Below are 25,350 nucleotides of genomic sequence, written 5' to 3'. Positions count from 1 at the left end.
GCCTACAGCAACAGGAAATGCTCTGTATATGTATTTTTGTTCTGTGAGATGATGTGTTCATGGGCTTGGATGCAAGTGTATCTTTGAGCAGTAATGAAAGAATTACTCACATCCTTTAAAGTAAAGCTATCAATGCAATGCTATTTAAAAACTAGAGTAGCATAAAGCACTGGCAGAACATATCTGTAGAAGTCTCAGCTAAAGTATTTCAAGAATATTGGAACCTCTGCCTGAATCGTATTGTACATAATTGAAAACAAAATGATGCTTCAATGCGTAAGCAGCATATGTGACAGTATTTATATAGTGTTGAAGCCGCTGGAGGAAGGGTTAGTTTTAAATTCTTTATATATGATTAGGGTACCCTCTCAGAAGAGCTTTAACATGTGATTCATGTGTGTTATGTTTATTTTAGTATGTGGCTTTTTATGACGATTTTAACTTAAGTAAATTGTCTCTGAGTACCCTGAAAACAGTTTATATTTAACTTGCTATATTAGTAAAGGTGAGGTGGTTTCCAACATGGGTCACAACAAATCTGAGAGCTTGTGAAATATAAGAGACATTTATTATTTGTCACATGCTCATCCAGATGGGCAGTGAAATGCAAAGATTGTACCGCAAGGCCACGCAATAACTCAGAAACATAAATTTAGTCGGATATATAAAATACAAATAAAAAAGTTAACATGTTAGTGTCACAATTCCACAGTGTCTTTTTTTATGAGGTGCTACGGTTTGACCTGAGACAGCCAGAGTTCACAGTCCTGACAGCATGAGGAAGCCTGAGTCTCTCTGTGTTGGTCTTGATGTGGTGTAGGCGTCGGCCAGACTGTAGCCACTCAAACGGTCCATTGTCGGGCTAGGTGGGGATCCTTCGTGATCATGTTTGTCCTGGCCATGCTCCTCCTCGTAATGATGTCTTGTACCCACGGTACACTGTGCTGACTTCAGTACCCTCTGGAGGGCTCTCTGGTCACGCCCAGTGCTGTTCCCAAACCACTGGCTGATGTTCCCAGTCAATACACTCTCCACCACTTTGGGATAAAAAGTCTGCATTACCTTCAGAGAGACAGGGCACGAGTGAAGAACAAACATAGAGGCCACAACTTCATACATACAAACAAAACAGGTGGAGCTACTGTTTTACTCATGCAATGCCTTACATTTTAGATGTTTATTGTATTATTTTTTGCATAAATCTTAATCCCAAAAGTAACTACACATCTCCGATGTAAATATACTTAGGCACCTTCCAGCACTGTGTGTGTTTTTGCATGCCTGTTTGTTTTGGCACTGGACCAACACCATCACCTCTTGCTCATGCTTGGAGAGCTGCAAGGATCTGACGGAAATGATGCCAAACAAATATCCAATTTCAGACCTCCATGGCTCCTTGCTGATACAGGGGAAGGTAAAAAAAAACCCTGCACAAATGTACACACAACCATGGACACCACGCACGTACACCTATATCCTCAAATATACACTGAATAGTAACGCTAACCCGTACAGCTAGCAGAGGCAGAGGCTTGTCTGAATATGGCTGCCTACACCTGCCTCAGTCTCCTTTAGAGTGGAGCAGCTATAGAAAGGCCTTATGGAACACGACAGTTGGCCTCCATCTTTTTGGCGCTCACTTGTGGCACTTCCTCTTCCATTACAGTCATATTGTCAGGGTAATAGCGAGAGAGCAGCCTGCCATCTGGTGCATTATCACACAGCAATGGTGTCAGGAAGCAGGGAAGGCTGGTATCTCATGTCTTGGATTTACTTTCTCTCTCCCTCTGGCAGAGACTCTTTGCCTTCTGTTCATTCAGGTACACTCATTCCTTTTCCAGGGTAAAGATGTTTGGGGACTGTTTGCAGTTCATAACAGCAGTGATTGAAAAGGGATTGCTGCCTCACATACTCATGAATCAGGGTTGGTGTTTTCTGTTTCAAACGGAATCAAAAGGTAATTTTACGACGGATGAGTGGATCAGTGCGAGCTGCAGCTGCTTAGAAGAACAATCATATTTCAGCTGAAAAAAGACCAGATGACCTTCAGCGACTGGAGGAGGATTCATCAATCTGTTTATATTTGACACATTTTTCACTCTTGACTTTACTGCCACCTAGTGATGTGCGTCAAATACATTATGGCTGAAAAAGCAACAGGCTTTTTAACTCTTTGTAAGAGAGGTCATCTAGGGCACATGATTCATACTGCTAATGGCATACTTACTGTTGAAAGAGACCACAAAAATAGCTTATGTTGCACCCCACGTTGGACTACGTTATACAATCACAATACCAAATTAACTTGCATTTCAGCAGATCTTCTGTTAGCATATGAGCCTGTTTGGCCCTCAGTTGACTTCCCTCATCCTCATCTACAAAGGCTTCCTGTAGGAGGCTGAGTTCTTCATTTTCATGGCAACAGAATCACATTATTTGTCTGTCAATTGGTGATCATTCCCGCCAAACAAGCAGCTGCCCTATTACCCCTCTGAACTCCACCCAACCCCTCCTTCTTGCCGCTCAACGCCAGACCCCTCTCTCCCTCCATCGTCTCATCCCTCATCCAATCCTCAGTGGATTCATTCTGTGTCGGCTGCTCGTCTGCCATAGCATCCATTAACCATTCCCACATCCTCCGCGTCCTGCTCCTAGATTTACTGCTGGGCAGAAAGCCTGCTTTGAATTGATCTATAGCTACTTTATGTCTACCTCCAGTCTGCTTTTAATGGAGGAAAAGATCATTAACATGTTCTCGCTGTTTCCAAACAACCTAGAAGCTTTGAAGCGCGTCATTTGCATCCCAGATCCTCAAGTGAAGGACGTGATCTTTCAGCATCTCCCGGCTTCACAGTAAGAGCAGAATGAAGAGTTTGAAAGGCAGGTATTAGAAAAACACCATCATTTAGTTTGTGATATTTTTTAAGAGTGTGCTGAGCTTCAGGGCATCTGTTCCTCAGATGTAAGTGGCAGAGCCTTTGTGCTTTTATGTAAATTTGCCCTTTTCTGATGCACTGAGAGCCGGGGAGGATAATTGTTTATGATTACGCTGTGACATTTCCATATGGCTGACGAACGGTTTGCCAACACACACACACACACACTCTCTATGGACACACACACACACATCTGTCAAGATGGAGCTGGAGCTTGAATTGTAGGTGTGTTTGGCCTGAAATTGAAAAATCGCAACTGTTTGATGGAAATCACCCCTTCCTGAAAACAGTATCATTTCTTTAGCAACCAAAAGAACATTGCGTTTGAGAATGTTTCAGGAGGGGGGATGGGTGTGGGGTTGACAGGGTAGCAGATATCATTGCACTCAAAGATTGATGCTACATAAAGTGAGGGTGCTTTGTTCTATCGATCTGACACTCTCTTTCAACCCCCCTCCCCCTTTTTTTTTATATCACAATTGCACTTGGATTATAACCCTTTCCACACATTTATTCCAATTCCCCATTCACCCCCCACCATTTCCCATGGGTATTCGGACTTGGTGGGTGGGGGTTTACCTTTTGCATGGGCCCCCATGGAGATCATTGGGGCTAAATCATATTTACCCTCACCCCTCCCTCCCTCCTCTATCTCCCTCCCTCTGCTCTGCACGGCAGATAGATGACAGCCACCCATTCTTCCCTCCAGACAGCAGGGTGTTTGCTGTTCCTCTTATCCACCCCAGAGACCGGCCTTGTAACAGTGATATTCAACAGCAGGATCTGCCTCTATTTGCTCTTCCATGTTGTAAGAGGAACAAAAAGTGTTTGTCTGAGGCATGAATACACCTAGATCTTGGATAAAAAAAATAATATCCTTTTTTGGGTCTTGTATTATGCTGCTTGTTTTTGAAATCTCCTCAGTGTTATTGAATCCTTTTGGCTTGGCTATTTTCTGTGGACTGACATATATTTTTTTAATACATCCCCCTAGGCTGAAGCTGTTGTATTGACAACAGTTCCCATCACAAAGGAAGCAAAGTTTCTTTTTAATAAAAAGTATGAATAGTAAAAACAGCCTTAGGGAACAAAAATCAACACTCGAGTGAATATAGAGCTATAACCTTCGAGTAAAGTCAGTGTCTGATCACATTCAAAAAGTACTTCTTTCATATTTCCCCCCCAAATTCATCTAAAGGGGCTAAGTCCTTCAATTTATTCTACCCTGCTCTTTCTCAAAGATCCCTGCATTATTTATGGGCCTCCGCCACAGCAGATTATTATTTGCTGTGTGGTGTTTACATCCAAGATTTAAATCTAATCCCTGGGGATTGAGACGGTCTCATGTTTGGACTGACACTCGGGCAAGGCGTCGTAATTAGTAGAGGTGCCCTTTTGATATTTGCCTGATGAAAAAGAGGCCGACAGTTAACATGCAGGCTCATTTCTCATCTACCCCTTGTGGTGTTCAGTCATGCAAATAGATTTATCTGCTTGTATTTTTTCTACAATTTCTGGCACCGACACTTTTGCTGCTGCGGAAATGAACAAAAACTTTACCCTTACAGATAAGTATAGGGACTCTCTAAACTAAAAGTGGTCCCTTGCTTAAGCTGCCAGATGCACACATGCTACTGTGTTATGCATTGTAATATTAAACTGTGAACAAGCCTAATTAGCCTTTTAGTAGAGTTTGATATTTAGATATGCTTAAGGTATGTCCTGTTAAAAACACATTTGCAAAAATCAGGGTCAGGAATAATGACTCAACTAGACACTAAGGCAGAAGTTGAAGGGCAAAACAGTCTTAAAGCAAAAATTAAAAAATATATAGTCATTACTAGCAGCATTACTGCAGTGAGACAGCACTAAAGGGAGTAAGGCACACAGACAGGTCTATAAAAGGTCAAGAGGAAAAGCTGAGGAAACACACGGTGGTGAAAGCTTGGTAGAGAACTATGTGATACTGGGGTAGGCAGGAGTTTGGTCAGGTGATGTGTTAAGACACCTAGTGGACAGGTGATGAATGGCAGAGAGTGCCAGGAGAGGTAAAAGCATCACAGTTTAAGGAATAACAGATGTTCTGCGTTTTTCATTCCAGGAAACTAATAATGTGGTCAATTGTACAATTCTAAATACTAATGAAAAAGTACTAATAATTCAGGAACAGAAAGGCTAATTATTTGTGGGCACAAGTTACCTAACTGCCATTGAACTCATTTGAGAAAATGTAATCAAACCTCTTATTACTTTAGTTCCAATGTGTTTATAATATAAACGTTTTAAATTCCTACATTAATATTTTAGAGGCTATTAGTGGGAAACACAACGTTGGAGCTTCAACTCTCCAGCTTTTTCAGCCTCTTTTGCCTTCTACTTTATGGAGTGCACTTTCCTGTTAAGGTGAGTTTCAATAGCTCTTATCATCAGCTCCCATTAGCAGCCTTTTTCAGCGACAAAGCTCTGATAGAATTAACTGTATGCTCCCTGCCCAATACCAACGTGCACATTTTGAGTGAAACGACACAGTTGAGTTGAGTATTGTCGAGACTACCACAGCAGAAGTGAGGGTGATTCCTCAAGTGGCTAGGAGGTGAATTCGAATGTTAGCTAGTACTCGCGCGAGACTGCTGGATTACAATGTAGGCAACTGTTTGCGAACAGGCCGTTTTTTGAGGTCGTGTAGCTTGTGTTTTTTAAGCTTTTTCCTACCCCACGGTGGCAAAAAGCGATTCAGCTCTAATTTCACTTGTCCAAGCGTCTGCTCCTGCTAGTACTGACAAGGAAAAATTAAGAAAGCTAATGTTAACGCTAGCCGGCCATCTTGCTAATGCTGGCTAACCTAGTCTGGCGTTAGCTCAATTCCGTTCACAGCTGATCTCAGTTGCTAGGAAACGTTGGCTGCCTGCGGTTGCTCATGAATGTAGCCATAAGTTTTCAGTATGTTAGGAAACTTACGCTAACGGACAATTAATTATATGAATATGAATTAAATCTAATTAGACAATGTCAATGATATAGACTGTGACCGACGACATTTGATATAACATTATATATAAATGGATGCATGATCAAATGCATGATGTATGTTAAATGAACGACCACAAAAATATAGATACATTGATATAATAAGCATATAGTCTTATGGTGATTTTGACAATAGGGGATACAGGAAGTCAATGCTGATGAAAATATGTAATGCTTAAAGTTTTCACTGTAAGTCCCCGTTACAATGTCATATTTTAATGAAACGTAATATGTCTTAAGATAAATAATTTTAACCTGTAATGGACTGAAGGTAACTATGATGTTACTCTATGAGCCACACACGATATGGGTCTTTACGTTAATTGTAATGTGTTTAACCTAGTTATATAAGCATACACAAAATGTTCCCCAGGTCATCCTCGTGTTCTGCTGAGGATTGAGGGACCTATGATGGAGCTCAGGAGGAACCCAGACACCACTGTGGGAGCCACTTCTCTGTCCTGTTTAGAAGCAGGTCCAGCGCCCCCCTCAGGTGACAGTCGTAACCCCTCATCCAACCCACGGGGACAGGACCGCTGCTCTGTCAGTTTCTCTCCCCGCTCTTGAGCGCCGGGCGATGCGGTGCTGAGCAGGCGTGAGCATCGTGAAGGACACACGGACGGACGCATTTGCCCGCTTCGAGAGGTAAGGACACGGGGAGCACCGGGCACTAGAGTTATAAATTACGGTTTTGGCATAATTTGCAGAGAAGCCGGGCGCTGCATTTTGACAGCTGGGAAATCAGTGTTGTTTACAACAGACTGAGTGGGATGCGAGGATGGAATGGAGCTTATGCAGCCCTCTGCAATGCAGCCACAATTGTAAACGATTTGTATAGGAAGAACCTGCATTTTACATTTTTGTGTCGTAGATACAGATACAAGAGATACCGTGTGTGCAATATCGGACTTAAGGTGGCGTGGTGGGGATGATGCTGTTACATGAGCTGCTGCACATCCTGGCATACACTTCCCTCCCAAAAAATAATCGATGCGCAGAGCAGATGTAAGGATGTTGTGATATGCTTCAGGTCTACATATAACACCTGCTTGAAAGAAATAAGTCTAATTATTGAATTCATTATTAATTAGACCACGCCGGAGGCCATATCCTTATAGCGCCGCACATACCGATGATTCAAACTGCCGCCTGTCTTATAGCCAAGAGATTAGGAAGCACCCGACGACTGTAAACACTTTGATCTGTGGCGGAACTAAAACGCATGTCCTCGTGTCAGTGCCGCCTTTGATTTAGTCGTATTATTCGGCTCTGTCATCTTAACCGGAAGATTGAGCCTTTCAGTAATGGCCCATTGCAGGGTTGTTCTGTCAGGATGTCAGGTGCTGGAGAAGGTGTCATGGGCGCGTCCTGACTCACCAGACTAGGCTTCAGTGAAGTGGACAAACTGATCATGGTACATGTTGTCAAATTAAGGTCTGAGGTCTTCCACGTCATGTAGTAAAATGATGAGGAGTTAAATTTTTAATATTCATAGTGAAAAGAGATGATGGAGGCTTCTGTCACATTAATCGTGCAGCTATGCCCTGATACAGGTTAAACTGCAAAGATGTGAGTCTTTTAGTTTTTTCAATACTACCTCAGTAAAATGATTAATCAGCTATGAGATAGTCTGCAGTGGCTCGGGTCACCATGAATAAGTTGCATGCTAAAGTCTGTCTGCAACTCAGTATGTTTTCCTTCATGACTGCTCTATCCTAAGGTTGATATTTTGATAAGGCATCTTAATAGTTTTCACAATGTTCAATAATGGCATCGAGTGCATTGCTTTGAGGATGGTTCCTTGCAATAGGCAGCGCATCATCATTTAAACCACACAGCTTTCCATTGTGGTGTAATGAGCTTGTAATTGTGATTTATGGTGTAATCAATAACAACAAACTAGAAGGGAATTATGATCCCTAATGGGCCTATTGATTGATTCATATTGGTTTGATATTCACACTTTTGCTGTTGTTATGAGTTTGTGATGGGCAGAGCTGACTGCATCAGCACTTGGTCATTTGGATTATTAGTTTTAAAATGACCATATTCATTTTATACCTCAAAGATGTTACTGTGGGGCATGAATCCCCCGCATTTTTCTCATCCAATATAACAATATGTATATATTCTCATGACCCGTCAATAGATCTCTGACCTATTTCTGCTCATTGCACTCCTATATGTTGTCTTTTCTCTTGCATTGCATGTGTGAGATTCTTCTCTGTGTGTTCGGCACAAAATGTCAGAGGGATTCCACTGCCGCCTGTCAGGTGGAGCACTTTATGAATCTTGTAAGCTTGTGTGCTGCTAATGCATCCTGTGCTGTCCTGTGTACACCCCGAGGACATGCAGACCCTCTCCTTCATGCTAGGTGAATGAATTTACTCTCCTCAGAAGTAGGCTAACCTACTATGTGCCAAAGCATCACCTCACATTTATTTTTGCTCTGCAACGTAATAGGTCTGGATATAGAGTTCTGAATTTTGTAATAAGCTGCTCCCTGCCTGCAAATTGGCTGTAGGGCTGCAACAGCCTGCCTCGCCTGCATGACAAGGAACTCTTTACATAACACACAACCCTGCAAGATATGGCTGTTCTGTGATGGATTTGAAGGGTACAGCCTCAGCCTTCATTAGTGTCACAGTCAAATGAATCAACATAGCCGTGCCCTTACATTTCCTTTGGTTTGACGCTCCACTCGCACACGTCTGTCATGTATTGAGATGGACAGGCTCACCTCACCTGAAGCAGAAAATCGAGCTGTCTTCAACCTTCCCATCTTAACTTCACTTCAGTCAGAATGTAACTCAAGCACATGAATACAAGGCTGAGAGAGGACGCTTCTACTCATGTAGTGTATGGATTTTTACTACAAGTCTGTCAAGTGCATGAAGAGTTTTTTATATTCAGTCAAACAATGTTCTTTTTAACCACTTCCCCTTGTCCTTTAAGCACTAATGTCTTTATTTAAGCATGATTTTGGGGCCAAAAATAGATCCTTGGATTTTTGCCACATAAGATTAAGGTATTTTTAGGAGATTAGATTTGTGTCCAGATGCCCTTCCAAGCCTTGGGCGACAAATTCTTGGGCAATGAGTCAAAGCATTTACTGAAGAGATGAAGTTAGATTTTGTGCTTGATTTTGAAAACATTCCAAACTGATTGGCAGTGTTGGCATGCGGCAGAAAAGGGGCTAGTATATTAGGTGCTGTTTGTTCTGTCTCACTGAATGCAGTCAGTCACGCAGGAGATAACACCTCCAACAGACCTGTTTCATTGTTATAGTGAATTTGGTAGTCGAGGATATAGCAGGACGAGACAGCCTATAAGCATGTGAACATTTGTGTGCTGAAACACACATCCACACACACACCAGCCTTTATTGCGGTAACTGTCTTCACTGCCTGCACAAGTGCTTCGCTCTGTCCTGCTGACAAAACATGCGATGTTGCTCGTCTTGATGCTTCCTTTAAATTGCTCAGCAATTTACGCGCAGGCAATCAATAGCGAGCTCCACTAATGGTACGGCAGTGAGGCAGAGACGTGACGTCTTCTGTGTTTGCCTGGAGACAGACCTCGCTTCTGTTCATGCCTGTGGAGGAGAAAGGGCCTCAGTCCCCATCTGCCATCCCTGGCCGTCTGAATGCAGTTTGCACTCGGCCTGCCATTGATTCTCCCACTGTGGACTGCTCTCTGCTCTGTGTGTGCACATGACCCTATAGATCCTATGTGGAGGGGCTCAGCTAAGTGGGAAGAACTCACAGGCACAGTTCACTGGTATCACACTTGTTGATTAACCATTTAATATGTTCAAGCTTTAAATGTCGTTAACTCCTCTGTGAGGCTTTGAGGTATTTAACAGTTTTGTTAAACAGTGACACTTGTTTGCTTTGTAAATCCAAGAGGCAGAAAATAGAGCAATAGTCAGGTTAGAGCTTATATTAGAGGTTATATTGGACTGTGACAGCATTTTAGATATTATATAGTGTAAACGATTAATCCAGAAAATAGGTCAGATTATTTGGTATCAAACTTAATCCCTTTTTGCAGCCTTAATGCAGCTACCAACACTAGTAGCCAGATGTATCTCTTAATCACCCTACATTGTTTTATACGTACAGGACTCTCCCCTCACATCAGTCACTTTGTTCGACTGAATAAGGTTTTGTCGCCCGGGGTGATGTTCTATTTTTGTCGCCACTGTTGCCTGCTTGAATCTAATGATCTTGAAAAGTGGCCCCCGGCCCTTTCAGGAGGCTAGTTACTTTTAAAGTCAAACCGCAAATGAATTATTACTCAGCCACACTGTGAGCACAATTGCGTGTGACTCAAGTAGCTTCTCTGCAGTCTGTGATTTTTGTCTGCAACATCCATGATCTAGATAAAAATACATGAATGGTGTTTGAATGCATGTAGATAAAAATGGATTCATTTGATTTGCTGACTTTTTGTCTATATGTAGCATCAAAGCTCCTAAAGTAAGATCTTATTCGTTTCCTGACAAGGTTAAAAAACTGTTGTGGAAGAAATGACTCGGTTGTAAAAGCATCGAAGATAAAACTTCCCTCAAGATATACTGTAGCTTAAAGTGTCTTTTATCAAAGAACATTTAATGCTCCCCCTCTCCTTATCAGTGTGATTTTGTTTGTTGATAAAAAGCTGAAGCTTCCTCTGTGACTCGCGTGGCCTCTGCTGTCGATCTGCCAGAGTGATGTCTCATTCAAAATCACATTATTCCATTTAGATAATGTGGACCGGACAAGCGGGTAGTGCACGGATATTGGCTGGTATCTCTCCACGGCCACTCATGGGCCAAAATAGGATGACATTGATCAATGTCATCATGAGGCAGGTAGAAGATACACGTGTAGTACAAAGAACAGTGGTCTGTTTGGGCAACTGAGTTCACCTTTTCAGAATCATAATTTAAAGTAATAATCTCGAAGATTTTCATGTAAATAAATGTCTGTTAAGTCACTATCTATCGCCGAATGAGGTAACACAATGGTGATTGAGCCTGTGGCCCACTGATGAAAGCCTTTGCATTTGCAGTATTACAGACTGGGTGTCTGTGGCGACTTTCGCGGAAAAAAATCACAACCTGCGTCCAGTAAGTGACGCGCTTTCCATCACCCAGCAGTGGTTGGTCTGCCAGAGAGGGTAGGCGGAGCTAAGCGGCTGCTTTCCGGTCTCTGCAAGTGTTGCGAGTAAACAGTAATCTACTATGGCTGAACAAACAAAGAAAAGATGGATGACTACAGATACAACTTCAAAAATAAGTGAAAATCCAAAGAAAAAGAAACAAACTCGACGCTCAGATGAAGGTAAACAATCTAAAAAGGAAAAAATCAAGAGTTACAACCGGAGCCAACTGTGGACGTCTGGTTATCTGGGACGTAAGCGCCTGCAATTGCCTTTTATCACCATAAGGTGCCGCCAAAGAGAACGAAACTGAGAACTTTGACATTATCACTTTAACTTAGATTTATATTGCGCCTTTGAAGAAACCCAAGGTCGCTTAACATGGGAGTTCAAACTAAAACAAATAAACGCAAGTACAAAGAAGGAAAGCAAAGTGAGCTGGCTAACAGTTGTTATTGACTGTAGATTTTGTTGAAAAGGACGTTTTTTGAGCAGATTTTTAAATGAGTGAATGGTTGTTGCGTTGCGGATCTCAATCAGGAGAGAGTTCCACAGGGTGGGGGCTGCCACACTGAAGGCTCTCCCCCCTAAAGTCCGCGGGCGGGTGTGGGGAATGGTGAGCAGCCCGTGTCTGAGGACTGCAGATTCCAGGACGGGGTATAGGTGTGGAGGAGGTCAGAAAGAGGGGCGGGGGGGCAATTAGAATAATATTGAGAAAGAAATCATCAAGATTGATAAATAAAAAGGTCACTGATGAATTGGTTAAATGATTGATGTAGTGAATGATTAATTTATTGGTTTACAGGCCATCTGTGTGTGTGATGGTTTAGAGTAAGAGTGTGACTTCAGGACATGCTTTTGGCTGCACTTAAGAACAGTGGGAATGTGAAAGTAGGTTACACTTGACAAGATTTCATTCCTTTTCTCTGATTTGTCGCTCGGGCTTCTCTGAGATATTTTTAGACTGTACAATCAAAGTACATCTTTGGGGATTTATGGACTCAATTAGAAGAAGATTACAAACGTGTGCCCTTCGCCTGCTAATTTCTGTTAACAGCCTGATCAGCCTGTCTAATTTTTTCACATAATATTGACTTCCTTCATTACAATGTCAGCACAGAAATGTGCTTGTTTGCCTATTAGCGAACCTTATCTGGCTTCACTGTGGATGCATTCAATTGTCACAGTAATATCGAGACTTATGTGCTTTGTTTTTGGTTGTTGTTAACCAGTAATGAACAGGGTTTGTGTTTAATGATGATAACAAGTAACACTGTCTGTCTGTACAGAAGGGTTCAGAGGACTGTTCTCCCTAATGGAATAGTCAATTTCATGTGAATGGGTCTTAATTAAACTACCCCGCAAAGTGTCAGATTACCTCTTGTGCATTTATTTTACATTTCACTGAGCAGAAATATTGTGTTACACACAGCGGACTGACTTCTCACATGGGAGTCTTGAGCCATCTGTTTGTGCAGCTTCGCATGTGCAGTCAGATACTTTGTTTACAAGGCTGTTGAGACGCTGTGCAGTCAGACACTGTTTGCTTTTATGGTCCTGCAATGGATGAATTTCGATTGATTTTTTTGTATAATGCCTTAGACATTTGATAGGGGTGTGTAATGTTATATTCATCCCATATACATGTCTTTGTATTTTTTATCTACACACATATAAGTACATTAAACTTTGTGTTCTTCTACATCAGTGTGCCCATGACGATCGCAGGGTTAGCTGGTGGAAATCCTGGTGGAGGTCTGGTAATACTTAAATTGTTTTCTTGTTTTTAAGGACAACATGTCATAAATACCACATGCTAATAAAGTACAGAGTTGGTTTTGACCAAGTTTTTAAGGGGATTTGGATGGGGAAAGGTTGGAACAGAAATACTCTGCACATTTGTTGCTTGCGAAACATCACCTGCACAACTACATCCCCTCTGACATGGTGTTTTACTCCATTATCCAAACATAAAAGCTGGTATTTAGCGTGATTTTAAAGCTAAGATTACCTCTGTATCCTTCATCATTGATACTCTCAGTAATGGCCTGTATTGTTTTGGACTTAATCCAGTTTAATCTGAGTTTATCAGTGGATTGTGAAAGCTTACTGTAGTTTCAGCAGCTTGCACAGTTATCTTATAGTGCTGGGGATAAAGAAGAAGCCCGATGGTGCACGGAACTGTCCAATTAGGTAAGAAAGCGTCTTCCTCGCCGGGGCAAAGCCACTCTTGGGGCCTTTGAGCAAGGCCTGTTGCTATGGTGCTTGAAGCATGTGTGGAAGGCAACTTCATCTACATGCTAGTTCAGTGTGCGAAGCTCTCAGGCATTACCACCCTCCTGTGTTTACGCAATCACCCTTTATGTGTGTTGTTCTATGCTAACCCAGCATGTGTTGCAATGTAGTGATGATGCATGATGGATTTGGTTGACAGCTCAGCCGCGTTAATGCGATAGCATGCTAAACTGGAATCATGAACTCCCCACTAGTTGTGTGTTGAAAGTAATGAATGAAAGGGGGGGTCAAAGGGGATTCTTAGACTAATCAAAAACGTCCTTGGTGAGAAGCACACTAGTTCTTTAGCTGGCTGACCCCTCGCCTTCTGTGGGAGGGTCTGTATGTGTGAGAGGTGTACGGGTAGAGGCTAATCGCTGAGAGTGCCCGAAGGCGAAGGCCTCCTGGCACGTGGAGCGAATACTGAGGAAGCCGAGCTCTTGGGAAGCCTCATTATACATTTAGGGGCGTCCTGTTTTCCCTCTCTTCGGACAGCTGGACAGCTAAATTGTTTGTGGATCAATAGTTTAGCTTCCTACTGGCTCCACAGAGTGAGTGAAGTGCATTTAAACCCAAGAAATCCCATTACCCTTGGCAGAAATGGGAAGCATAGCACTATAGGGGCCTCGGCAAGTGCTACTGCTATGCCCATTATTCAATCTCCCTGTTTGTTTACCTGAAGAGCTTCTGCTGGGACCACCCAAAGTCATTTTACCCTCAAGTTATCCAATTTTTTTCGATTTTTTTAACACAGTTTCAACCACAAATATCCCATGCTATTTCCATTTGATATTCTTTTTAAAACAAGGCTATGTGCACTGTATTTTTAAATCATTTATTGGGTGCTGGAAATTTTTGGGATACTGCTGCCCATTATGACCGGAGCCTGGCTGCAGGCTGTCTGTATTGATTCAACACTTATTGAAAAAGCCTGGTGTTTTTCAGTTCAGCTCTTTGGTTATGTAAAAGGCAGAGAGAGAAAAGGGGTAAAGGGAAAAGGAAGGGGGGGTTCTGGGGTATAGTGAAGGACAAAGACGAACAAAACATTTGGAGCTCTCCCCTCATTCCTTAGATCAGTGTAACCAGAAATAAAAGCTGTGGCTGGTGCAGGCTCCGGGCTGTGGGCAGCCGCTGTCCTCTCCTGGCTCTCTCGCTGTGCTGCCGGTGTATTTGTGTTTCACTGGTCAGCCTCCGAGATCCTGGGCCCAGTGCTGCATCCCTACATGAAGAGCCCATTGATGCGGGCGACATTAGCATTCGGTGTGGGCGAGCACGACAAACAGGTTGGTCTCCCATTTCACACTTACAAACCTGTTCCCTCTGGATGCTCTCAAAGGGTCTTAAATCAGCCCTCTTGTTGCATAGCTAATGAGCGCATGAAAGAGGTCAAACAATGCTCATGTAGCCCTCCCGAGTCCAAGCAGTATACTCTTGGTATAAGGCCTTAGTCTGCCAAATGCCACATCATGGCAACACTTCTTAGCTGGAGTGACACTGTCACATCTGGCTCACAAACTCACAAGGTGATGATGTAACAACCTGCGTCATGCTCTCTCTTAGTGCTAGTGGGACAATACACCAGCACTAATAGCTTCCGACAAACTACCCTAAAAAGTCCCCGAACAAAAGTTGTTCCTTTCAGTTGGCATATCATTATTCAGCTCTGATCCCGGCATTCTGAGGGAATCTGCCTGACTAATGCATGAGACGTGTGCACTAATTATGCTGCACAATTTTTTTTCTTTCTTTTGGCTTAGTTTGTGGCTGCAGGAGCTTCTGTTGCAATCTGCTAATTCATGCTGCTGACATTGTTCTCACGATTTTACTAGCAACAGCAAATTGCCCCCGAGAAGAAGCAGCCCTCATGATAAATAACACATGCAATGTAATGTTAGTGTTCGCCATCTCTGTGTTTTAATTAACATGAGTCAGACGACTACTGCTTCGGCAAGTCATGGTGCCAGGAGAGAGCAGGGGAAGCCAGCTTTCTAATTACAGATCTTTATCTTCTGGACATTTCAGCCTTACTGTAGAGGAATTTATAACAACAGTAAACAGGCAGATAAGAAAGATGCGAGTGAAGATAATCCCCTTTTTACTCTCATTACTGGCTGTCTAGACTGAGCGAGGTGCCAGCAATCACAACACAACTCCCTTGCCCCAATCTAATTACCGCTCACATTATTCCGTCGAGAAAAATAAGCCATGCATACTGATGGAGTATGTCTTCAGAGTTCAGTAGGGCATGGTGGTGGACAGCTTCCATACTGTATGTGTAGACCTGGTGGTGAAATGTGTCAGTAGTAGAGCGGTCAGTGTCACAGGTTGGATTAATTCATGAGGAAGGTGTAATGGCAGTGAGTGAAGGAAAGGGCATCCAGAGGTGAATCTGACCGGGGGAAAGAGCACCGAGTCCTTTTTTATTCCTATGCTCTTCACACACTCACACACACACGCACAGTCTTTGCAATACTCCGACTCTTATCTGCAACACACAGCTCCACTCATGCTGTACACACAGGGGCCATAGTGTGGAGGACAGACAGAGTGAAGGGCACGGCGTCACAGGCAGACGAGCACACATACAGCCCCCGTACACACACATTCATAAAACACACACACATGCACAATGGATCGAAAGAGGAGGGGTTGTACTTTTCTTAATTCCCCTGCAACAGAGGACAACGACACAAAGCACAACACTGCTCCTCTCTGTGACCGAAGGGGGATGGAAACTACTCTACATAGAGAGACTGCTGGAGTACTTAATGTTATTCACATTGACCCATGACCAACCAGATTATGACTTGACTCTGGTACAATGAAATTAAAAGGTTGCAAAAAATGTATCTGAGCACCTTACTGTATACATTAGGCATCAGTATAAATAATAAATGAAGCACTTATCCCACAAGCGGTCTTTCAAACAAATCAAAACAGAGAGTGCTAACGCAGATATAAACAGACTAAGATCTGAGTCAGGTAGATAGGTAGGTTAGCTTAGCATTCGGGGAAGAAAATAGGACAAAGCCAGCCTAACTCTGTCAATTAAGGCCATCTCTTGGTCCAATTTACATATTTCACATGTTTATGGTTCCCAGTGAAAAAGTGAAAACCGCATAATTACGTGTTTTTTCCAGAATGACATTTTTAAAAACGTCGCCTCTGAAATGGGCCGTTCAGAACAGCTGCAGGTGTCTACGAAGAACCTTGCTTTTGCTGAAATCGGCCAATCACCATTCACTGTCATTCACCTCAGGCTGCCTTCTTGCTCGAGCTTGTAGTCAAATCGTTGTAAAGATTTCAACTTACCATTCCGATACCTCCTGGTGATTCTGGCTCGTACATATAAGGCCGAATAACCGATCCTAGAGCGGCCATGTTTTCTACAACTTTGGAGTGACAGTGAAGTGCGGCCGATCCCCCGCACGCGTGGAGGAGGGGCTAGCCAATCGTGGCTAAGGTCTGACCTTTGAATGGCAAAAGGGCTTGTTTGTTTCAGGAGGACGGAGAGGCTCCGAAAATAATTAAATTAAAATATGTATACAATTTTTTAAATTAAACAAACTTTACCAATGTGATTCAAAAACACAGAAAATTGATGGCATAGCTTAAATATGTCCCCTTTAATGACCTTGCTCTTTGTCAAGATGTCTTTCTGTCGATGTCGTTCTCTTTGTTGTTTCTATGAAATATGTGGACCTGCTGGATAAACGACTTTATGTGTTAATGGTCTTAAACCAGAGTAAATACAACTAAATTAGGTAGGAAGAGTCATTTTGTTTAAATATTGACTTACAAAATCTGCTCACTGCTGTAGTTTCACAGGCATGAATAAAACAATGTAGGTGAAAGGGCCCTGTGAGTTTTCTAGGCCAGTCTGGCAACAGCAGCTGTTTGAAGCATAATATATGAAAAGTCTCTTAACCTAGTTTAACTTTCTCGGTGCCACTGGAGGAAACACAAACTTGATTGGAAATGCTGTAAACCATGGAGCTGCGTAGGTTGTTATCTGAGCACTTGGACTGTGTGCAAACAGCTCTATAACAGCGACGTGAGGATTTCCTCATGTAAAGTGATAAGTACCACAAATACTGCCACAAATCTTTTAATTAATGATGTACTTATTTTGTATTTGACTATCACAGTTTTTAAAGAGACAGAACATCAACCTTCTCATAGTCTCAGAACTATCTCTCCCGTCTGTTCATCATGGTCCGGTATCGTGATCTGAACACTCCTTTTCGGTACATCTCCCTCTGTGGTCCTCTGTTCCTCTGTTTAAGTTGGCACCTGTTCTGCGTCATGAGCCATGATCACATGATGTGACTTGGCCAAGAGAGACGAGATGACTCAGGTCTTTGCCCAGGCTGGGCTCATTGTCAGTCCGCACACACACACACTGCTTTTCAACAGGCCGTCTGACTGTGACCATGTGCTCAGCGGTAAACACAGGTAGAGACGCAACGAGTAGAGATTTATTCAGATTATGATGCATTAATTAAATTCACAACATTATTAATGTATAAAATCACAAAAACATTCTTTAGAAAATTTAATTTGTTATTAATAATATAAGACTAAGATTAACTTTATTGATCCTCGGGGGAATTCTTTCTACTAATGTGGGTAATAAACGTGTAGACGTGTTATTGTCATTAACCATCCATGCCTATCTTTTAATAATTAATCTACTGTTACATGTGGCCTGATAAAATCCTGACTGTAACTGTTGTTTGTTTAAAGTTTAAGTTAAATGGTGAAATTGGGGACATCTCTCATGCATTGTTATTATTAGTAAAATTGCGATGTATTAAATCCCATGGTATAGTGCTGGAAGTCCACAAGCTCCTGATGTCCTGTTAGTGTTTTACACCTGGTACATTAACCTACCAGTCTAGCGTTTACTCCACACTGACGGTACTAAGCAACATTAAACGATCACTGACTGAAGCCCTTGAGAGGACTGTTTTGTCCTCCATAGACGACATGCTGCTTTACTGCTGTTTGTTTACATTGCTCTGAAAGCCCAACTTTCACCACTACGCCGTTTATTGTAAGTGACACGTTTAGATTGAATTCCCAGACAACTCAAAGTTTCATTGTAACACTTAACGTTATATATCACTCAGTTACTATGTCGGGCGTGTAGTGCTCGGTGGTGATCCCGCAGATGCTGCTGTGTTTGATGTGTTTTGACACTTTAGACGCAACTTTTTTTCCAGCAGGTTTCACAGACGGGGGATCCGTCGCCTTTCTTGGTGTACCCGAAATGCACCCACACTACTGTCTTTACTCGTTTCTTCATGGATACGAAGCTTCGCTGCTTGGTCCCTCTGCTGTAGTAAAGCTAATGTAGCCGCTGTCATTAAGCTGGTGCGCCACAGGTGTCACTTTGTTTTCGTTCCGTGCAGGTTGTGCCAAAACAACATACCCGCCCTTTTTTCGAGAATGAGAACAGAAACGACCGGTGTAGCGGAGCCTTTACAATTAAATATGCGTTATTTTTTAAAGCGCGGTTAATATTGAAACCGGTTTATCGCTGCATCTCTACAAACAGGTGACTGGGTTTGTTTACAGAGACACTGTGGTCTCGACACGGAGGTATATGAGGATGGAGGCCTGGTCCTAAGCCTCTGCATAAACAGAATCTTATGAGTAATAGAAAGGAAACAACAAACAGAGAAAACGTTAATAGGATAATGTGTTCACATGCCGTTACATACCAAAATATTAGCCTGTCCCAGCTGCCATACTCAGGTTTGTGGCAATGTGAATTAGAGCTCATGCTGACTCTTTAAAATAGTGCACTCAGCTCCTCAAGGGAGGAGTGCATTCGTGCCAAATAACATGGGAATATTATTTTACACATAAATGCACCCATTGAGAGAGACTGTGGAGCCTGCAGTGGCGCAAGTAGTGGAGGAAGACTTCCTGATGGGCAGGCGTGAATATGCATGGCACTGCATAAAAGCAGTGGCACAGACTAATACAGTACGGCAGCCAATGGTTTCACAGAGCAGTCTTTGTCTCTTGTACTTTCAACTCTGGAGGAGGCGTCTGAGCCTCTTGTTTGAACTGTTGGGCCCCAAAGTGCCACTGCAGAAATCTCAGCAAGATAAATCTCTAATCCTGCCCCAGAAGACCTTTAAACCTTGCAAATGCTATATCGTAATAAGGCATTATTTTCTTAATTGTGTTTCCGAGCTTCCTGCTTAATTACTCATTTATCGGTAAGTTCATAGATATTTCATTTAGGATTCATTGAGTGAGAGCTGCTTTAATGAATCACCAAGTTATTAAAGTAAACAACTCAGCATGTGTCTGGCCCAGATCTCTAAAAAGGCCTGAGACTCAGTTCTCCCAAACCCCTTTGCTTTGTTCCATGTTCGACAGGCAGCAATGCTGTTCAGAAAAAGTGGCAGGGATTTAGTTTCTCTCCTTGTCATTTTCAGAAATATAAGCTGTCATCCCTCCACATCTGCCTATGAGAGACATTGAAAGGGAACGGTAGACGTAAACAAATATGTGCCGAGCTTCCTGTCAAGTTCTGAAAGCTACAAATTGCACAATGCTGCCCTAGGCAATATGCTGCTGCTGCATCGAAGCAACAGTGGCGTTGGTTCTTCGGCAAATTGAATCATCATTCCCAAAACATCAGCACATCCAGTGCATCCATCATGCATCTGTTTCTCTTCTGCAGTCTGTATGTAGCTGTGAGGTTTGACGTAAGAACGTGTTTGAAGCCATCGCTACAAGTTTCCTTTCGGAGGAAAAGATTCCACTGAGAGAGAAAAACGTGGCAGATGCAGACATATTATCCTTGTTTAAACTTAAAGGAACTCTCTGCTGTTTGGAAATCCAACGACAAAAATAAGCACATAAACTTGTTTACAATCTAAGCAGTCAAGGGGACTGGTTGTAAAATAGCAATTTGAGGTCGTGGTGTAATTATTGTGAAACAACAAGACCCATAAAAACTCGACTGCTAGATCGCCTCGTTGCACGAAATGACAGTTTTTTTTGCAGCATAAGGGTCTGTGCAGACTCCAGTGCAAACACAGAGCTTCTTCTAATTGTGAAGTGAGTGAAGGGTAATGGTGAAATAATGTTCCGGCTGTTTCCTTGTTCAGTAATGTGGGAAAAGGGGGAAAAAGGCTCAGTGGCATAAGAAGGGGTGAAACTCATTAGACCTTTTTACACTGCGGTTTCGCCTCAAGTAACGAAGCTCCGCCATCATGCAGCCTTTGTTATTTTACATTGGACCAAGCAACACCGCCATAAAGCCGCCCCAGTGTGTGTTCTTAGCTTTCCGGCGTTGCGGAAGCGACAGATACACGCACAGAACGCTGTTCAGCATTTTACACAGACGCTGTTTCTCCTCTGTTACTACCTCCGATGCCGGCTCGGAGGCGGAACGACTACGTCCCACCATTCCACCTCTGTGCGTTTTACATAGAAGACAGAACATAACAGAGGCGTAATAATCCCGCCTTGAACCGGCAGTGTATAAGGGGCTAATGTGACATATGTTTAAGAGGTAAATGGATTATTCAGGTGATTGTGTTCTATATTTTCCTTCTTGTAAACGAATCCGATAAAGATGAACCAGATACTTGAAACAATGTTGGTCTTTTCATGAGCTTTGCTGACAATTGGAGAAATACAGATTAACCCCATCTTTACACTTAAATAGCATGCCAACATTAGGATGTGAAAAAGAGGGAGATTGTCCGGGATATCGGAAAAACCGCTCAGACCCAGCAACCCTGCCAACATATAACCCTAAACCACAGATTAATAAGTGAAATAAACAGAAATGTCAGAAAAATGATGTTTAATTAGTCTTACCTTCAAGGTTCACTTTAAAATCAATCAAAGAAAACATACAGAATGTACAAAAGTACGACCATGTCTTACAAAAAATGACAAAACGTGTGTGAGAGATAGAGAGTGTGTGTGTGTCTGTGCCTCAATGTTTTGCTTGTGCTTGGCACAGTTAGCTTGATTGCTAATGTCATATTTCCCACCGTGTTCTATGCTAAAGTCCATTCTACACACCGTACAAAATGCATGGTATGTATTAAAGCAGCTAGTGGCAATAAAGAGGAATTTCTCACACCAAGTGGGTTTAAATTTGGAGGCGTATTTTTTCTTCTTTGGGCCTGTTTCAGCCATTTTTCAGCAGCAAGCTAAGCGGTAGAGAGGCAGCGTGCCGCCGCAGTGAGGAGTAATCTATATGCACGCCAGGTAGAGAGGTTTGTGCATGCTTGCCGCTGCCTCCAGTTTGGTTGCCAGGTCTTAAGACACATATCCTGGTTGAGGATCACCTGTTTGATCGGTATCAATGTGAAATAGGGATATGATCAGGAGAAATTACAAAGTGGGAGTAAAGCGGGAGAGTGGGTTAAAATGAGGGAGACTCCCGCCTAGAGTGGGAGTGTTGGCAGGTCAGAAATGGTGCTGTGTCTGTGTGAGATACCGTGGGAAAGACAAGCACACAAGAAAAAAAAGGCTTCTTCTGCAATCATCCTAATTATAATGTTGATTGATTTCAGCATTGATACCGAGGCGAGGTGGAATTCTGTGTTCTGGATTCGATGAAGGTGAAATCAATCAGGCCACAAGTCGATTTGTAGTTAAGGATTGTAATTCATGTGTGGTCACACCCAAAGCAGGACCGGAGTACCACCTGCATAAAGCAGACCCCAAGCCTATGTAGTGTGTGAGCATGTATAGCTTTACTCCTATTATAAGAATACAAATCATATTAAATGCGGTCAGTTTACGTCATTGTACAAAAACCACACATGACGAGGTATCGGTACCGTTACTGTGCGATTGATCCCGCCTCTCTGACTCAGATTTACCTGAGCTCCACTGACAAACATTGATTTACCTCCTGATGGATCCCATTCCTCAGACACTGCTCCCTGTGTACTAACACGAGACTGGATCGACTAATAAATGTCAATCATTGGCTGGTGTCTCGGCCACATCCATAAATACATCTCTGCAATGAAAAGCGTCTTGCTTGGCGCGTGACTGACGTACATTGTGTCTCAGTGTTCTTTTTATTGTCATGTGCTTGGAAGGTACATTTCTGTCTGCTGTTGTACGAACAGTGTTTCTGCTGGTGAAAAGGTCCGCTCAAGTGTTGAGGCAAGGAAACACTGGGCTGACACTTCTTATTCACTCCCCCACCCACGCACTCAATCACTCTTGGGTTGCTGGGTTTCTCTGGAAAAGCTTAAAAAAATTAAGCAGCGTGTGGAGCATTGTTTGGTTTGACAGCAGAGGAAGGTAAAGATTGCAGCCATTATACACATACAATAGCTCTGTGTCTGCAAATAGTCCCACTTCAAGACTCACCTGCAGTTTGTTCAAACAGACCTCTGAGCACACAGGGACCATGAAGACGTATAAAAGGCAGAGATCATGTTTGTTTGTATTTGCTTGCGTTGAAAGAGAGAGAGAGAGAGATCTCCAGGACAGTGAGAGACACAAAGATGGGACCTGGATTCTGTGCTGTGACCTTGTTTGCTAATTAAGTGTCAGACCTATTTTTCCACTCCAGGAAAAAAGCTCATATCTTAGGGCTTGGCTTGCCAGAAGGCGATGGGTAGAGTGATTGTGCCACTGTTGGCTGGCTCCTCAGGGTCTCTGTCTTTGTGTGTGTGTGGGCGTGTGTGTATGTGAATAAAAGTCAGTATCGTTAGAGATGCTGCTGAACTGTAAGGGTGGCCCTTTTTTATGAATACTGCATGAAGCTGTGAACTAAGATGTAAAAAACAAAGTATAATGCTGCAAAGATGTCACTGTTACTGTCACGACTGTGTTGGCTCCACTGATCTGCTTCACACAGTTTGAATCCCAACACAAATTGGTTTCATGGCAAACAGTTGAGTTGGGTAAAATATCCACATTGTGATAAAAGGTTTAGTTTTGCCTGGGTTTTTGTGATGGTTATATTAAGTTAAGTCTTAGATGTTGACATTTTAGAGATATAATCCCAAAGATTTTCCCTGATAAGTCACTATATATCACCGAATGAGGTAACACAATGGTGGTTGAGCCTATGGCCCACTGATGAAAGCCTTTGCATTTGCAGTATTACAGACTGGGTGTCTGGTGCGACTTTCGCGGAAAAAATCACAAGCGGCGCCCAGTTAGTGACGCGTTTTCCATCATCCAGCAGTGGTTGGTCTGCCAGAGAGGGTAGGCGGAGCTAAGCGGCTGCTTTTCCGGTCTCTGCAAGTGTTGCGAGTAAACAGTAATCTACTATGGCTGAACAAACAAAGAAAAGATGGATGACTACAGATACAACTTCAAAAATAAGTGAAAATCCAAAGAAAAAGAAGCAAATTGGACGCTCAGATGAAGGCAACCGTGGACGTCTGGTTATCTGGGATGTATGCACCCGCAATTGCCTTTTATCGCCATAAGGTGCCGCCAAAGAGAACTTTGAGATTATACTTTTAAGGCAGAGTTACATTTAAAGGATATCATTCCTTAGCTCATCTTAGTAATAAATGTATTGTGTAAATACATTGTGTAATAAATGTATTGAAACAGTCCATCAGAAACACATCTAAAGCTGGATTGGTTTGTTAATTAACCAGAATTCATTGACAGTTTGTCTCATGTTTTTAAAATGTTAAATCGATAATTATCAAAAGTAGCTGTGATCGGTTAATACATTATTTACAGGGCAGCAGAGAAGTTGCATACAGCACTTATAGTGATCCCACCTTAGTGCAATAGGTTGGGACAGTGCAATATGTGACATAATGTGCGTGCATGTATGTGCCATCTGTGTATGTAAATGGAATGGTAAATGGACTGTTTATATGGCGCTTTTCTAGTCTTCGGACACTACATGTCACATTCACACACTAGGCAAAGTGGCAATCTCCAATCAGATCTATGCACATTCATACCCGATGGCTATGCCTTCAGGAGCAATTTGGGGTCCATCGTCTTGCCCAAGGACCCTTCGACATGTGACTGTAGCAGTCAGGAATCAAACCACCGACCTTCCGATTAAGAGACAACCGACTCTACCACTGAGCCGCAGCCGCCCCATGTATGCGGACGGATGTGCTGGCATCAATTTCTGTGAAATTGTTTCCCTGTCTGGTGCAGGATGCTTGAACTGTGACTTTTGTGTAATCGTAGCTGTAACAAAAACAATTTCCCTAAGGGGACAATAAAAGTATATCTTAATCTTAATCTTATCATTATGCATTTGATATCACAAAATGTACCACGCTAATTCCTTTCCAGTTATAGCTGCAATCAGCAGACTCTCAGGATATGCACTATATTCCGGTGGTTGTTGTGATACAGGTACTATGGTAGAATATTGCACCATTATAGCTGACCCATATTCACCCAGCGTAGATTAAAGGAGATGTTATTTCTTTCCATTAATCTACCATTACCTTCGTATAACACTTCAGGTTGATCATAGCGGCCTGAAAGTTGTTTTCTTGACATATTTCCTGCTGTCTCTTTGCATCTAACCACCCACTTTACATTTTATGTGTTTTGTTCAGCGAGCATGAAAATTGCCCCATTTAATGACACCCTCCCATGTTCCTCAAGACGCAGCGCCTCTTGCAGAGCTAAGAACAACTCGCTGACCCTCCCTCTAAAGGCTCCTAGACGATGCCGCCGTAAGAGAACAACAGATTTCAGCACACGTTTATTGTTTATCTCTATTGTACTGGACATTGCTGTTTGCTCATGCTGCGGGGCATGAGTGATTGTTTGCCCAGTCCTAAAAAGAGCAGCATTGTGTGTGTGTGACACACAGCCACTTGAATGCCAATGTTGACCTATATATGCAGGTCTGGGTCAAAGGAGAGGCCGGCCAGCCACGGCATCAGGCTGATTTCTGTTGAACTGAGGCGTAATGTAGCACCCCATGACATGACATGCGTCAGACTGTGGCACACACGCAGCT

At 42.7% G+C, this 25,350-nt stretch overlaps 1 protein-coding gene across 1 annotated transcript in view; it reads left to right on the top strand.

Annotated features, from left to right (window-relative positions):
* The first annotated feature begins 6,560 nt into the window (after positions 1 to 6,560).
* LOC138612561 (contactin-1a-like) overlaps positions 6,561 to 25,350 on the top strand; it is a 77,759-nt gene continuing 58,969 nt past the window's right edge. The window contains exon 1 of the mRNA XM_069685893.1: positions 6,561 to 6,608. The gene's annotated coding sequence lies outside the window, so the exon portion shown is untranslated. The remainder of the gene's footprint in view (positions 6,609 to 25,350) is intronic.

The sequence above is a fragment of the Semicossyphus pulcher genome, unplaced genomic scaffold (genome assembly GCF_022749685.1).
Source record: "Semicossyphus pulcher isolate SPU_LCO1_2020_fin unplaced genomic scaffold, fSemPul1.0.p SCAF_8, whole genome shotgun sequence".
NCBI classification, from domain to species: Eukaryota; Metazoa; Chordata; class Actinopteri; order Labriformes; family Labridae; genus Semicossyphus; species Semicossyphus pulcher.
This window is presented reverse-complemented; position numbering and strand designations above follow the sequence as displayed.